The sequence below is a fragment of the Ascaphus truei genome, chromosome 8 (genome assembly GCF_040206685.1).
Source record: "Ascaphus truei isolate aAscTru1 chromosome 8, aAscTru1.hap1, whole genome shotgun sequence".
Taxonomy (NCBI): Eukaryota; Metazoa; Chordata; class Amphibia; order Anura; family Ascaphidae; genus Ascaphus; species Ascaphus truei.
The window spans coordinates 99,004,642-99,019,024 of NC_134490.1; the positions used below are offsets into that span (position 1 = coordinate 99,004,642).

Consider the following 14,383-nt stretch of genomic DNA (forward strand, 5'->3'; position numbering starts at 1 on the left):
CTGCTTAATAGCTCACGAAAGTTTCATCAAGATCATGAAAAGTTTGGAAAATTGCAGCTTTCCTTAGGCTGCGCTTATAGTGACAGCGATGTGACGTCGCGTCAAAACAAATGCACTGTCGCCGTCGCTTACAGTGGACGCGACGGAGCGACGGCGCTACCAAAAATCTGGTAGTCGGAAGAATTGATTTTTGGAGAGATGGCCTCCTTACAGCCAATCAGGGAGCTTCTCCGTCCCTCTGCCTTCCCCCTTGCTGACGTCACTGGCCTTGTAAAATAACAAGCTCATATGTGGGAAGTTTTCTTCACAGAAATTCAAGCAAATTTGCTCAAAAGGCAAAAATGTTCAGCAAACTTTCTTTTGAAGTTCAGCAAATAAGAATAGAATTTATGAGCATATACACGTCTCCGACAGGTCCACAAACTTGCCTATCCCCATTATTTGAGCATGCAATGCTTTCACTGCAGCCAGGAATACTGGGTAATGACATGCAAATGAGCACTCGCAGTGTGCGTTTTGCCTCTTATCCATTTAAATACGGATCCCTATAAACGTATTCCTGCCGTATTAGGCTCGTATTATAACAAGCGTGTGCGCGCGCATGATGCTGCGCGTGGATGTGGCGTGGCCATGACGTCAAACGGGCAGGCCTCCCTGTGATTGGCTCGAAAATACAAATGTCTTTGTATTTCCACCAAGCTGCCGCGCCAACGCTGCCTGCCGTGCGCGTCGGCAGTGGATACCCTGTCATAGGCAGACAGGTATCTTTCACTGCCGCGCCCGCGCTTACAATAATACATGCCTTACACAGCTTTATCAGCATAGCGTGGGTTAAAGAAGTGCTCAGCCAGTAAACCTACTCACGGACATCTGTTTTGACCTTTTAGGTCTCATCATTGTGAGGATGGTTACCGGCCTTGCAATGTGAAGTTAGTAGTGACTACAACCAGACCCAAAATAAGATACAGGGCCACAACCCTGCCTTTCCCCTTTATCTCCGAGATTACAATGCTTCCACTGCAGCCAAGGATTCTGGGTAATGCCATGCAAACAAGAACACACAGGGGCTTATGCAGAGAGGTACGGAAAGGTATAATTAGCCAGGTTTGCGCCAAAATGTTCTGCTTTGTAAGAGATAGTGGCGAGAATTTGGCGGGGCTATTCAAATTCGCATGAACGCGCCAATCGGAGCTACTATATGGCGCGTTTTGTTGAAATTTTGCCCGCCAACAAAAGTTGGCTGTAGTGTGGGCTATTACCGCGCGGCTCAGAATGGCGAGTTTCACGCCAAGTGAAACTCGCCTTATTAGCTATTTCCTGCACTCCGCGCTACCGGAGTTCCCTGCATACCATCACAATATATTCCAATCCTGTGGCGAATTTAATAAGTAACTCTCTGCATAAGCCCCACAGTGTGAAGTTAATAAATAAATAAATAAATAAATAAATACAGTTTTTGCTTTTACAAACATTTCTGGGATTTGCTCAGTTTAGCCAAGCTGTGGAAAGTCATCAATTTTGGCGAATCACAAGAACGTTGGAGACTTTCGTGTCTTTTTCTACATTGTGTCAAACAACTTACCCCATTTCCCAACGTGAGGCTCACCAACTAACGTAATTTTCTGCGCTCGATTAGAAGTTTAATGGAAAAGGCACTATGGGGTCACAGTTCCGCAGCACCAAACACTACTCACACCTTACTAATATTATGTAAGCTGCTGTATATTGATTGAACAATTCCACCTATGTACTCACTTTACACTGCCTTAGGCAAATATTTAAATTAGATTAAAAATAGTTAAGATTGACAGCACACATATGCGGTTACATATAGAGCAAAGAGCAATTACCAAATACTGTATAGTTTAACATTAATTATGCAGAGAAATATTAACTTGTTAAAGTGTTTGCTCAGGCAGCAAACTGATATGTAAACGTAAATACAAAATTACTAATGTGAAGCGAGAACACTTTTCAAAAAAAATACTATGAAATAATTATATGCAGATGACACACTTTTTCCTTTTATACCATGGTCTTGTGCTGTGATAATACATTTTGAAAATTGTATTTTTAAAAGTTGAAAGCTGCATTATTCTGTATTCTAAATTCCCTCAATAAAACGTTTGTGACACACATTGTGGGGGGTTGTGACACACATTGTGGGGGGTTGTGACACACATTGTGGGGGGTTGTGACACACATTGTGGGGGTGGGGGTTGTGACACATTGTGGGGGGGGGGGTGTGACACAGGAGGGAGTAACTGCAATTGGCTGAGATCATCAATTAAAGCAGAAATACTACATTCTTCCTGTTTCCACCCCCCTTTCTTTTATATGTAAAGCATGTGACAATGTATAATTCTACATCCTTACCTAAGCTGGCAATCGTTTGGTGCACCTGTTATAAATCTGTAAAAATGCTGATTGTGTGCCTAACTAAATGGCCGCCTTCTAACTTTGTGCTGCAGTCTGTGAAATACTGCAGCTGATATGTAACATTATATTACGAAGTGTAACATTATCGTTACAGCTTTCAGAGTAAGGCAGTCTGCTTTTTGGAATAGAGCAACAGATCTGGTTGTGATACTTAGTCGCCAAAGGGCAAAACTAAAAAAAAAGGTGTGTGAGAGAGCCCGTTTCAAAAGAGGAAGTGGATATGACTTTCTAAATGTTTTCTGTAGCAACCAAAAGGATGATAAGTACATAAAAAAGTGGCATTAGAAGTTTAAAAATAAATGCAGACAGTATGATCTAAACCGATTAAAGTAGCACACTGTTTTTTTCATGTCTGTTCTTGGTGCTACAAGTCTGATATCTATGCAGCATGGCACAGTAGGTAAAAAAGGAAAACACCTGAAAACAGCTTTCAACTTGATACGTATGAAAAAGTGGCCAGTTACAACTACAAGTATGCATTTCTCCCCCCCCCCCTCAAATAAAAATTCCACAAATTTACTGAATTATAATCAATTGTAGTTTGAAAATATGTCACTACACAGATGTGGCCACAGTTCCTGTTTCTGATGCCACGATCGCTTGTGGCCCCCACCACAGTCATGTGCGATCGCGGCCCCACAAACAGTAAGGGGCCCTGGGAGATTCACTGTGCATGGCCCATGCTTCTGAATGAGAACCCGCAGTGATAATCCTTTTGGGCCATTTGACTGGAGAGAATACGGATCTCCACTTTTCAGATTAGCTGCACATTTGTCTCCCCGTCTGCAGCCGTGTCCCTGCAGCGCTGGAGGTAAGATGCAGGGCTGTGCAGCATTTCCTTTCTCCTGGGTGATGTTGATACCTGAATATGGGACTCTATATCATGAGGGAGATGCTATATGACCATATTCTTGTAATCTAGATCATCAATGGGGCTGGACAGGACAACATGTATCTGGGATCAAGAGAGTTATAGGATACCCCAAAAACCTATCCGGGAATAAAGTGAGATTCTCGGGTATGTTAAAGCACATTGCTCCGGTCCAGCCCCTTGATATAGATGACCGAATATGATCGTATAGCCTCCCCTCATGATGTGGAGCCCCATATTCGGACATCTATGTCAGGGGGAAGGAAATACTATACAGCCCTCCATCTTAATGTCAGCGCTGCAGGGACACGGCTGCAGATGGGGAGACGGACGCACAGCTCATCTATATAAAAAAAAAGGCGAGTATCGGTTCTCTCCAAGCAGATGGCCCATCAAGCAGGGGATTACCGCTGTGGGGTCCCATGAAGAAGCATGAAACCCTGCAGGGTTAATCCTCCAGGGCCACAAACCTCACTGTTTTCAGGGCCGCGGATGGGCTGGGAATTTCACCATGTTTGTCCGCAGCCCCGAAAACAGCAAGTCTGGTTACAGCCTCTTTAGTTAATATGCCCTCTCCCAGAATCCCCTCTATTAATTTGCTCCCCATCCCAATGAAGGGCCGTCACTAGAATTGCATATTCATCTTATTCCACCATGCTGTTCTATCCCAGAGGGCAGGAATTTGCAGAAGGGCTCTTTCCTAATTAGAAAATTGTCATGAGATGTTTTAGGAGGTCCTGCTGAAATGCCCTTTGAGATGAGAAAACATTTTTTTCCCCCTTTATGAGCAGAAGAGGCGAGTGTTAAGTGTTAAACCAATGAGGGCGAACCAGCTCCGTGAAGTCACCGGCCCGCCCCCTGACGGCGCGCTGTCTAAGGCCAGGGAAAGCACCCGCTTTCCCTGAGCCTCAGCACGCCAGCGGGGTGTCTGTGTGTGTGGTATGAACACATACGGGTTCCCCAGTGACACACAAACACACAGACCACTTCAAAGTGACACACACACACACACACACACACTGACAGCTACCAAGTGACACACACACAGTGATACCCGTCTCCCAAGCGCACTTGCTGTCTCCTCTGCCAGGACAGCAAAAAGCTCCTGGTAGAGAGCGCGGCAGCGAGCAGCAGCACCAAAGTGTTTACTATGTCCCAGGCCTAAGGTGACGGAGGGTCAGTAAGTCCTGAAACTAATCTAATGTGGAGAGATGTTAGGTGGAAATAAATCTGTATCAAGCCCCAGCGCAGAGTAAATGGAGAACTTCAGTACAGTATTAGGTGATACCTTTATTATGTGCACTAACAACTGATATTATAAAGGTCCACAAACAGGATGCAAAAAAATTACCATAACAACAATCTTTATGCTATTATTGATGCCTCAGCATCATGTATCAATTTCTACCTTCTTGCTATTAATTATTATTATTTTCCTTTAAACAGCTGTAGGGGTGTGTTAGGTACCTTATGCTGTTGTAGTGTGTGCTCTGAGAGAGTGGTGTAAAGTTTTGAGGCGGCCCGGCAGTATAGGGCGCCGCCATGTTTATTGCGCAACATTCAGAGGGCATTGGCAGAGCAGAGGTCACGCATGCGCAATGCAAGCGTGCGAAAGATGGGCCAGTAAGGGAAAGGCTCTAGCGCAGTCACCTGATGTCCGGGAGCCAGTGAGAGGGCTGGGATCGGGGGAGGAGGAAAGGGAGAGACCACGTTAGGCAGGGGGGAACCGGAGGGCGAAGGAAGAGGTAGTGTGGGTGCAGGGGGTCCGTGACCCGCCTGCATAGGACAGATCTTCCCCGCAGGCCCTTCTTATCCCTGAGCCACCATAGAGTGAGTTGCTGCAGGGACGCCCTATAGTGGTAGCGTTATTCCTTTACTGAGTAACAGTTAGGGACAAGATGCGGAGTTGCGGTTGCTGCAGTCATCTGGGACCAGGTTGCTGAGCATCGTGACATCAGGAAGCAAAGCGTTGGATCGACGGATCCTTTTTGAAGCTGTTGCCGGTCACTGCAGTGACAGGAAGGTATTTACAACAAGTGCACCAACACCGGTCAACAGGCGCTGATCCCGCCTTAGGGAACACTCTTTGGGGACACTAAGGGAGTGGCCAAAGGACTGAGCCTAATATACATTATAACACATGGACACGGTGTGGGGCACGCGGTGACGGGACAGAGACATTACTCCTTAGCACAGTGGCCGAGCCACTAGAGTATAGTACCAGTTAATGAGTGTGTATTGCATATAAAGTATAAGGGTTATTCTGTGCGTTCAGTAAACCAGTTCAAAGCATGTGTGTCGTTATGTTTCTTGCCCAAGGGAATCTTACATGATGGGGATCCTGGGTAAGTGGAGGCGCTGCCGTTAGTATAAAGTGTTACCCCAGGCTCCCAGCTAGCGGAGGCTCAGATCTTCGGGAGCCACAGGTGTGTGCAGTACCCGTAGTCTCTTTGGAGCGTCAGAAAAAAGGGCTACACAGCCATGCAGAAACCACCGAGGCTAAGCAAATTTTACCTGCCAACAAGAGACATTTAATGTAAAACAAATATAATCACTGCGCTTCTCCATGTAAAGAGCATGCAGCTAGTGAAGGAAATGGCCATACAAATGTGCAAAACAGAAAGTGAATCCCTGCGCTTCTCCCATAGGGATAGCAATCAATGGGGAATATATATATATATATATGTACTAGCTGCATGCTCTTTACATGGAGAAGCGCAGTGATTATATTTGTTTTACATTATTTGTTGGGCCGATTTTAATCCTTTGCAGCACGCTCCTAGAGGGCAACACTACTATGGTGTAATTGAATATATTTAGCCAATCACCTGCAACTGTTTATTGAGCAGTTTGTGGCAGGCCAGCCCCTCCTCTTCTAGGTATATAATCTCCTAGCAAGGTCCCCTTATTTCACTTCACTTACATGTGAGTATCTGTACTGGTATATACCAGTTTTTAATTGCACTAGGTTATACAAGCATATGCTTTGATATTTTAACCCCTTCTGGGCTTATTTCACATAACACTAGTATGCATTTAGCGTAGGGACCTGCTAAAGAGACTTACCTTGACGTGGTTAGCAGGCTTGGCATTATTTGATCAAAGGATGTATACCAAAAGTCTCCTTTTTACACCATACATATATATATATATATTCCCCATTGATTGCTATCCCTATGGGAGAAGCGCAGGGATTCACTTTCTGTTTTGAACAAGAGACATTTAACATTTGATATTGCTGGGCCTAGGTAATAAAGTGTCCCCGTAGTTTTGCCAAGAGAGAGATAGTAGTAAAAATCAAGTAATGGAATGAGATGGTAAAGCCAAAGAAGATGGCAGCAGAAATAAAATGTTAAACCCTGATGATTACATTTGAGTAGCTTACAAATGTTGATTAGTAAAGAGATGAAAATACTCTGGACATTCCTTATGAGCGGATAATGTACTAACCTGATATATCTTAAATATTATATTGTTGTCTGTAACTTGCTTGTAAAGTCCCTATTGCGTCTCTAATATGGACAATGGGGTTTCAGAAACAATGAAATTAGGCCACGTCTGCTTTTCACATTTTGGGGCTTTCAAGGCGTATTAAGATGTTTTAAAAAAAAATAAAAAATAAAAAAAAGTGAGGTGGGGAACAGTTTTTATTTTATTCTTGTGATTGAATTACTAGTCAAGTTCAACCTCTGGACCTGGCATTTGTAAAGCCTTACTGGATAAAGTCTGCTCTCTGAACAGGAGGCGAAATGTAGCTGTACAGGTGTTCATCTCAAACATACAATATACAAACATGGCTCAAACCCAGCACTGGTATCAGATTTCGGACGTTCACTTTGAGTGATCGTGATTAAAGTCTCTTGAAATTCTTATATCTTAAATTATACACGTAACGTTACCATAGGTATTCATCTCTACTATGGAGATTTCCAAGATGACCAGAGCCCAAATATGTGCTCCAGAGGTGGCTGTATAAATGCTTTCTACCTACTTCAAAAGTGCTTTGGAAATGAAAATAGCTTTATAAATGTGAAGGGGTTAATCATGCTCACTAATAAAGGTCTAGCCCACTTGGTTACCCCTCATCCGAGTTTTGAAGTCCTAGAGTGTCAGCTCTTGGACCTGACTGTCGTATATACATTGCTGTGACTGTGTGCAAATTATGCGACAATAAAGATTTTTTTATGTTTGTTCCTGCACCAAGGTGCTAGGACCAGGAGATTTCTAGGCGGCAAGTTTCAGGGTGGGTTTGTCGGAGAAAGTCTTTACAGAATGTGGCTATGTATTGGGGCCCAGAGTTATAGGATACCCCAAAATCCTATCCAGGAATCAAGTGAGATTCTCGGGTATGTTAAAGCACATTGCTCCGGTCAACCTCTAATCCTGGGAACGTTATTGCGGCTCACCACCAGGGTTCCTGCTTCAGCACAGACAGGACAGGTAAATGGGACATGAGGAGTTAATGAATCCCTGCAACCTACACGGGGTCTCTAGTATAAAGGGGGGTTGCCCAGATAAGTTATAAAGCTATAAGGGCTAGTATTGTGTGTAAAACATTAAAACATTAAAGTTAGTTTCTATAGTGTGGCCAGGTATATGGTTAATAGGATGAGGGAATATATTCATCTTATTCTATACCTGACACCAGAGAGAGAAACTTCTACACAAAACATCAGACACAGGTGAAAGTATATTTTATTAAAGGTTTACATTAATACGTATATATGCTGTAACCTGTGAATGAACTGTGGGGTAAATATGAAAGTCCCAAAGGTTTATATTTTATTTACAATAATGTTCAGAGGGGGTCATACAGTATGGATAAAAATCCATTTGCATGGGAGACAGCGTGATTACTCCGCCCTCTAAGCTTCAAAAGCAATCCAGGATATGAAAGTGTTAAACCATTTGTTAGCAGGAGGGGTAAATGAAGAGCCATCCTGGAATGTTGTCACCTGGCCCAAACTTTCGGGTATTGAGCCTGCGGGGGGCTTAGAATATTAAGTGAGCAGGATGGCGATCTGCACACATGCCCTCTTACTTTTCTGAAACCATAGGTGCCAGCTTTCACAAACCTGGCAAAGAGTGTAATTGGTCAGCGATGAAATTCCCACGCCAGGGGTTGATGGGACTGCCTGTCCCAAAGTGTATATAAGGCAGCTAGCCACCATCCCAGAGGTGTGATTCAATGTGTGTTCCAAGAATGCCAAGCTCTGAGTAAGGCCCGTAATATAGTGGGCGCGCGCGCTCAGCCGTGTGCGTACGCGGCACTTATAGTTGGCTGTGGATAGCCAGCCGTCCTATACTAGGGCCGCGCGCGCGAACGGCAGTGATTGTGGAGCCAGGCAATCGGGGGGGAAGGCTGCGAAAGGAACATTTTCACGCTACTACCACCGCTGTAATGTATGTATGTATGTGCACAATATTAATAAATAAATGTATTCTTACACAACGTGTCTTTTTTGTTTAATTAAAAAATATATATAATAAATTAATAACACACAATACACACACACACACACACACACACACACACACACACACACACACACACTTTAGAACAAGCCTAAGTCATCCAAGTTTCTCAGAGGCTAAGTGTCCATTTACAAGTCTCCAGCAGGAAGAGGCTACTTGAAGGCAAAGCTGCCCGGATTACTTTGCTGTTTGTTTTGCAACGATTACGAGGGTAAACTTGGTCACAAGCCCCTGCAACTAGGAAAGGGTTGTTTTGTGTTACCCCAGATTTCCAAAGTAAGTGTATTTTTAGTGTAAATTGTATGTTTGTCATTTCCTGAAATAAATTACAATTTATTTTACCTCCTTGTTTTGCTCAATCATATGATCCCGGTATAAATGTGATGATAAACCTGGTCTCCCGTGGCAAAATACAAGATATATTTAGCGGTTTAAAGCAGCAATACTACATTCCCCCTTTCTTATTTTAATACGTAAAGCATGTGACAATTCTACATTCTTACCTAAACGTGTAATCATTTGGTGCTCTTATTATAAATCTGTAAAAATCCTGAGTGTGTGCCTAACAAAATACCCACCTTCTAAAGCCTTGATTATACCAGCTGCGGTCGGGTGCTCGCGCTCCCTCGTCACGTTTCAGGACGATGCACACACCCGAAACCTGCACTGCAGGTGGCATCGAGAGGCGTGGCGGTGGCGTGGCCATGATGTCACGTGAGCGGTTCGCTCTCATAGGCTGAACCGCTCACGTGACGCGGCCGTTGCTCGGGAAAATACATTTCTACTATCTGCTCAAAATTTGTACGCTTGGACACCTTGTTCGCGCGTGCGATCGCGAGCAGTATGTGTGCGCGCATTGAAAATCATTCATTTGTTTTGGCGCCACGCACCACCGGTGTAAGAATGGCCTAACCTTTTGCTACAGTGTGAAATGCTGCAGCTGCAATGTAACATTATATTACCAAGTGTAGTACATTATTGTTACAGGTTTCAGAGTAATAAACAGTCTGCTGTTTGGAACACAGCAACAGATCTGTTTGTGATACTTTGTTGCCAAATGGCAGAGCTTTAAAAAAAAAAAAAAAAAGTGTGTGTGTCGGAGCCTGTTTCAAAAGAGGAAGTGGATATGACTTTCTAAATGGTAATAGTAAAATGCTGTAGCAACTAAAGAATGATTAGTACATTTAAAAAAAAATGTAAATGGCATTAGGAGTTTAAAAAAAAATATGCAGACAGTATTTAAGTAATAATCCCCTCAGAACAGGGCATTACTGGCCAATAATGCCCTGGCTGGAAGAGTTGAAGGCCCGAGGCGAAGCCGAGGGACTTTAACCAGCCAGGGCATTATTGGCCAGTAATGCCCTGTTCTGAGGGGATTATTACTATTATAGGCTAAATGTAGGCTTATTTCATAAATAATAAACACTTTTTTATAGTTAAATATATTTTTTTATTAAAATAAAATGGTAAATACATGAAACCACCTCTATATACGTTTACACTGCAAATATCTATATCACACACTGCCGCCCCTCTGTGTACACACACACACACACACACACACACACAACACAGCACCTCCTCTACACCTCTACACACACAGCAGCTCCACACACACACACACTACACCCATAAACACTGCTGCTGACACACACACACAGTAGCTCTATACACAAACAAACTACTGCTACACATACAATAGCACAACACACACACACACACACACACACACACACATTGCAGCCACAATAAAAAAATGCAGCCACTTACTAAACTTTGCACTCTCCCCCCCCCACCTCTACACACAACACAGCACCGCTACACACACACAAACTGCTGCTACACGCACATGCTACACCCATAAACACTGCTGCTGACACACACAACAGCCCAGCACAGCACAGCCCACATACAAATTGCAGCCACAAAGAAACTGCAGGCAGCCACTTACTTCTTTGCAGTCTCTCCCCCCCCCCCCCCATTCAACTGAATCTGCTCAGAAAATCTCAGTCAGATCAGGAGGGGGAGGAGTCAATCTGTGGCTGATACTTCCTGACCAATCCCCTGCCTTGTCTCAGAGCTGTTACTTCCTTCTAACCAATCCCCTGCCCCAACTGTTCTGAAAGCTGATTGGCTGGAAATAAACACATTGAAAACGGCACTTTGCAAACTGCTAAAATTCCGGGCATTACTGATTGGATAATGCCCGGAATTTTAACCAATTGGGGAGCAGGGCTTTCAATAATGCCCTGAATTTTCCTGCTTTAGCCTAAATATCTATTATAGGCTAAAGCTGGTAAAATCCAGGCATTATTGAAAGCCCTGCTCTCTGATTGGTTAAAATTCCAGCATTATCCTATCAGTAATGGCCCGGAATGTTTGGCCCCCTGCCAACTTTTTCAGCCAATCAGCTTTCAGTTCTCATTCACACAGAATGAGATCAGCTCTTAGACAGGGGAGGTGATTGGACAGGAGGCAGCAGCAAGGCACAGACTCCTCACCTTCCCTGCCTGCAGAGAGCTCTGCACAGGAGAGTGAGGGGTAAAGTTGTGTGTTTTGTGGGTGTAGAGGGGGGCTGTGTTTTTGTTGATGTAGAGGTGGCAGAGTCTGTTTTGTTGGTTTGTGTGTCTCTGCAGTGTGTGTTTTGTGGGTACAGAGGGGGGGCTGCAGGGTGTGTTTTGTGGGTGGAGGAGGGGTGCAGAGTGTTGTGTGTGTGTAGTGTGTGGGTTTACAGGGGGCGTAGAGGGAGGCTGCTGGTGTGTTTTGTGGATATAGAGGTGGCAACAGTCTGTTTTGTTGGTGTGTGTGTGTGTCTGCAGTGTGCGTTATGGGTGTAAAGGGGGCTGCAGTGTGTGTGTCTGTGGGTGGAGGAGAGCTGCAGAGTGTGTTTTGGTGTGTGTGTGTCTGCAGTTTTGTGGCTTTACAGGGGGCAGCAGTGTGTTTGTGGGTGTAGAGGAGGGGGGCTGTAGTGTGTAGGGGGACTGCAGAGTGTGTTTGTTTGTATATAGTGGGGTGGCTACAGTGTATGTATATATGGAGGGGGCTGTGTGTATGTACAATATCCTTTTAATAAACTTGCAGTAAGAGCATAAGAATGTAGACAATCATGCTGATAAAAATCAATGACTACAAAAGTGTCTCTTTATGAAAAATTTAAAAAATGTTAAAAAAATTAGCCTACATTTCTATTTCTATATATATTTTTTAAAACGTTTTATGTGCCTGTCCCTATGGGCAATCTCATTGGTCCGTCGATCTGTCACTCAGCCTCTGGCCAATCAGATTGCTCCGTGGCCTGCCCCCCTCTCATTGGCTTGCTTGCTTGCTTCTGTGGCCTCGACCGGCCCTCCTCCTCCTCCTCGCACCGCCGCCCGGCCACTCTCTTCTCCCTCTCCCTCCTGTTCGCTGTCTCCCGCTGAGTCCCCTGCCCCCGGGTATCACCCCCACCAGGTATTGCCCCCCCTGCTCCCGGGTGTCACTCCCCCCCTATTGCCCCGTGTCGGTCCCCCCTCCCTTTCCCTCGGGCCTTCAACTCTTCCAGCCAGGGCATTATGGGCAAATAATGCCCAGTTCTTCAGGGATTATTACTTAAATACTACACAACTGATTTAGATCTAGATTCTTACCTAAACTAGCAATCATTTGGTGCTCCTATTATAAATAATATATTTACACACATACCCTTTTACATCACTAACATTCAGGGACCATTTAACACCTTAAGTCATAAATCACATACTGAACAGGAGGGAGGGATAGGCTTCAGTCACAGATGACATTCCAGGATGCACTGTTTAAGTTAAACCTTTCTTGCTTTATCCAATGTAACACCGCTGGAAGAAGAGGAGATCAGTGTATCTCGAAAGCTCGCACAAATAAAAGCATTTCGTTAGCCACAGAACGGTATCGTCTATTCGTTTTTGATAGACGATAGATATAGAATTTTTCAAATTTTGTTGCTTTAAAAAAATCCAAATAATACTTAATAATTGAGACAATTCTCTAATTAAGATTGTGAGTTGCAAATCAGTCAGCTCTTTGTCATTTTATATACCACGTCATTTTTCTTGGGTTTTTATTTTTAACTAAAGTCACTCTGTATATTGCTTTAGAGTAACTCATTGAAAGTACGGATTTAATGTAAGGAAATGGAGGTAGATGGGGAGGCTCAACAATGTGCCTTCAGTGCCCCTGTCCACTGAGCCAGTGTGGACAGAGTGAACAGCAGAAGGAAGAGAGACACTTCAAAGACCACCTGGAGTGTATCAGCCCCTCCCCCTGCATGTCTGGTACTGTGTGCTATGCTGCTGTTTTCATTTCTACCAAGGAATCTCTGTGACATAATACCTGAGTTGCCCCAAAGATGCTATCCTTTGGCAGAAGCCAAAGGGTGTCACCATTTGAGTATTGGGGTGAGTAATGTATTTCAGATGCATATTGAAGCATTTCCATTTTCACACATTATCCTGCTCTCAAAGCTCTACCTCTGCATAATCCCACTTCTTCCCTTCAATTAACAAGCAGCTATCAGAAACACACAGACCTTCTAATCCCACTGTACCCAATGTGGCCACTTACCCTTCCTTATAGATTGTAAGCTCCTTGGGGCAAACAATGTGTGTTTGTTATTTATGTTTTCTCATCCTCCAACCCTATTGCACAGCGCTACTGTGTGTGGTGTGTGTGTGTGATACACACACACGCGTGCACACACACACACACACACACACACACACACACACACGCAAATAACAAACATCCTCCTAGTATTTAAAATGGTTATATGATAGGTTTGTGCTTCAAACCCCTCATGACTGCTTACTGCTGTTGTCACAGCAACACACAACATACTCCATAGACACAACAGAACAAAATCCCCTAACCCAGCACTTGCTTTGTAAACTATAGTGCTAGTGTTGATTACAGACAATGCCAGTTTATACTCTGCATCACCCAAACACACGCACCTTTGTTTGGCAAAATCGCAGGGAGTTAACATTTCCTTTCACAATGTAAAAGTGCCTAATTAAAATGTTCAATAATAATTAAGGAACACAGCCTCATTACATCCGCCTTGCTGCTTTATTTCCTGGCAGCACAGAGCGCCTCTCCCTGTTAAATGCTGCACCGTTATTTCAACTTCAAACACCATCACCAGCATCGCCAGCCTGCCACCCACCAACCAGCATCGCCAGCCTGCCACCCACCAACCAGCATCGCCAGCCTGCCACCCACCAACCAGCATCGCCAGCCTGCCACCCACCAACCAGCATCGCCAGCCTGCCACCCACCCACCAACCAGCATCGCCAGCCTGGCACCCACCAACCAGCATCGCCAGCCTGGCACCCACCCAACAACCAGCATCGCCAGCCTGGCACCCACCCACCAACCAGCATCGCCAGCCTGCCACCCACCCACCAACCAGCATCGCCAGCCTGCCACCCACCCACCAACCAGCATCGCCAGCCTGCCACCCACCAGCATCGCCAGCCTGCCACCCACCCACCAACCAGCATCGCCAGCCTGCCACCCACCCACCAACCAGCATCGCCAGCCTGCCACCCACCAACCAGCATCGCCAGCCTGCCACCCACCAA

General features: G+C 44.7%; 1 protein-coding gene across 2 annotated transcripts in view; it reads right to left on the reverse strand.

Moving 5' to 3' along the window:
• RHOBTB1 (Rho related BTB domain containing 1) overlaps nucleotides 1-14,383 on the reverse strand; it is a 126,471-nt gene that overhangs the window by 34,493 nt on the left and 77,595 nt on the right. The gene's annotated exons all lie outside the window — the stretch shown is intronic.